Here is a 3,356-nt window from a genome sequence, read left to right on the forward strand (position 1 = left end):
CAATCATAGCACCCCGCTCAGCTGAATATTAATGACTCTCTTAGATAGTTTGCCAGACGTAAAGATTCCAGACATTTAAATCCATTTATAAATCATTGAAATCTGAACGCGAACAACAAGTTCTAACCTTTCTAAACATGCTTATATTTACAGTTTTATAGGAGTATCAACAATGGAATCTGCCTGCGACCGTTTGTAACGGCCTTTTGTGATGTGATCATTACTCTCTACTACAACCTACAACAGGTATAAACTTGGGTAAATTAAATGAAAGGAAATTTTTCATCAGTATTTATTTATGATATCGTACGTTCGGATGAAAACTGTACAATCTCAAAATTTACAAACTTTTCAGGAGAGCATTTTTAAGATTTATCGGTAAATAAAATTTTCCACAATAAACATTGGCAGGTTTTTGTTTTAGTTTGTATTAATTGTATCTTTTATATGTCGAAACAACATGAAAATATTTCAACCATATAAATAATTATAATTAAACAAATGTTTTTTAAATAAGATGCTTTGAATTTTGCTACTTTTTTAGAGAAAATATTATTAATTTTCATTATTATACAGATGTTTAAAAAGTACTATTATGATAAAATAAGGTATATTCAATGAAAAATTAGTTATGAGCAAATTTTTATTCTCAGAAATATTATAACAAATAGTAGGTAATATATAAAATAAATTTAACCTTACAATGAAACTTAGTCTTAGAAATGAGTGTACCGAAGGCAAAACTCTTTATTTAACAAAATCACATTTACTACTAAATACAAACAATCAATTAAGTAAAAACAAATTAAAAGTTAACGGGAAAGTTTTTCAAAGATTTTCATAGAATCCAAGATGATAACCTGGAATGGTTTTGTTTTGCAGTAAACCCAATAAACCATTTTTCTTCTGCTCTGAAAATTTATCTGAAACAGTATACAATTACAGAAATATACTATTACACTGATAAAGATTGTATCATATCCCAGTAAATTTTTTCACAAAAACTATACAATTTCAAAATTACATGATTTTAAATAGAAGAATGTTTGAAAATATTATGAGCAAAGTTAAACAAATTAAAAATTATATACTATTAATGAAACACAAAGCTTACCTTCAAGTTGATATTTTGGTTTTGTATACTTACTCTTTAAGCGAAACTGTGCGAACTTCCTCGATTCGTGAACATAACTAAAGACTGTACCGTTTTAGAGAGAAAGAGATGCACAATCCTTCCAATTTAAAACTAACCAATGCGCTCCCTAGCGGATATTTCTTGAACTACGATTGATTGTCACTATTCCAGAGAAAATATTGATGATATTGTCCTTTTCATGAGCATTTTTCAGTTCGTAACCAATGATAGGAAAAGGGGTAAGTCCGTGATAATACACATTTATGACATTTATTCTAACATGACATTTTAGTTAAATCTGACAGTTGTCACATTTTATTTTCAATTTGGAATAAAAACAAATCAAATGTGTTTATTGCATTTATAAAATGGTATTGTCTTTGATTTGTATAGTCTTATAAATTATACAGATTATATTTGTAATATTATTATCTAATTAAAAAAAAAATATTTTTTTTATTATGGCGCCATCTATCGGCAACTAGAATAATCACCGAACTAGAATAATTACCAAAGTAATCACCGACGTGCCTTTTTTCTGTCATATACAATTTAATGCGTTAGAAAGAAATCGAAAAACTGTGACGCACTGAAAGATGATCATGAGAAAAAGAATACTGAGCGTTTCTATATATGTACTTAACTCAATTTCGTAAAAATTTGAAGATTGTATACTTTTCATGCGAAGAGACGATATCTATTTATTTTCTAACAATAGTAATTAAACATATTAAGTTTGATTATTTATTTTTAAGTTACTATTAATTTAAGGTATAACACTGTTGTGTATTTAATCATAAATTTGTTCAAAAGTAATGTAAACAATAATTATTGTAATAAAATTTTAAGAGGCTACAGTAGCGATCAACAGGTAGCAACAAACGCGGTCCAAGATTGCGGCTGTAATTTTGAATATTTTGTCGAGATATTTGGCACACATATTCGTAATATAATAAAGAATGGCGGTACAGAGCCCAATTTGAGAAAAATATTAGAATGTGGAAATTACTTTGTAATTAAATACAATATTAAAAAAACGAGCCTGTACCGCTATTAAGAAGAACAAAAAATAAACTTTCTTCAAATAACTTTTTTATCCCATGCCTAGATTTTGTGTCATTTTGGACCAACTAAAATTTTTAATTTCTAATAAGAAATCGAACATATTATAACTAATAACTAATTAGGCAACTTAGAGAAATTGTTACTGTCATTTTGACAAACCTGCGTCAGATTTTCTATTATCTGTTCTGTTATCTTTATCGATATCTGTTCAGTGCAGTAGGTAGTATATTATTTTAAGAATTCGTTATTGTTGTTTCATAGGAAAGTAGTGTTTATTTATAGTTAATTTATTATATTTTTGTGTAAGAGAACTAAGCTGTTGGCCTATTTGAAAAAATAGAATATTGTTAATTGTGAGTTTTAGTTATATTATGTAGGTAGGTAAGTATATTTTACGCAAAAATATTTCGAAAATATTTCGAGCGCCTTTGGCGCTCTATGAACTAAACAAAATAAGACGGTTCCCGTTTCGCTTCACAACGAAATGATTATTTATAATTTCCTGCAAATACACATGTTAACATAAAATGTTCACCCATTTTGGTTTAGTTTTATAAATATTTATTTACTCATAACAAAATTGTTTTCTATTACTTTCTATTACTGTTACTAATGTCACATTCAAGTTATGTCAGACAATCCCGAAGCACTGTTGTCAAAGTTTCGCAGACCTTACGAAAAAAGGTATGATAGTATCTCCCGAAGTTATACCTATTGGTGATGCGCTACTGTATGCTCTGAACCAGTTATTTGTTTCTGTTTTATTGGGTCTTATTCAATTATGAGTACCTACATTATCTTTTTACGTGAAAAATTATTATTAAAAGTTTGTAATAATTGATGTTTGTTGTGCATGATTATACGTCGCACGTTTTATTCTTTTTGCTATACATAGACCGGCCTGTATCGTCGCTCCCGCAAGCGAAATTATTCCGATTCGTTTTTTTGCACAAACTTACTCAAAAAGAGGTCCTTATAACGAATCCACAGGGTGCCGCGCGGTGCCGTGGTCGAAAAATTCTTTAAACAATTTTTTTTAAACAAATTCACAAAAATAATTTTTTTATTTCGAACAATTGTTTTTAGATAAATTGGGCCATTCTGAGCAAAAAAGGTATCTTGTCATTTTTCTCTAAAATTGATTGTTGTCGAGTTA

At 28.5% G+C, this 3,356-nt stretch overlaps 1 long non-coding RNA gene across 1 annotated transcript; it reads right to left on the reverse strand.

Annotated features, from left to right (window-relative positions):
• Positions 1–629: 629 nt before the first annotated feature.
• LOC126884010 (uncharacterized) lies at positions 630–1,748 on the reverse strand. Its single transcript, XR_007697802.1, has 2 exons — positions 1,115–1,748; positions 630–923 (listed from the first exon to the last, which is right to left on the reverse strand). It is a non-coding gene; the product is annotated as an uncharacterized LOC126884010 (long non-coding RNA).
• Positions 1,749–3,356: the final 1,608 nt, after the last annotated feature.

Source organism: Diabrotica virgifera, chromosome 4 (assembly GCF_917563875.1).
Source record: "Diabrotica virgifera virgifera chromosome 4, PGI_DIABVI_V3a".
NCBI classification, from domain to species: Eukaryota; Metazoa; Arthropoda; class Insecta; order Coleoptera; family Chrysomelidae; genus Diabrotica; species Diabrotica virgifera.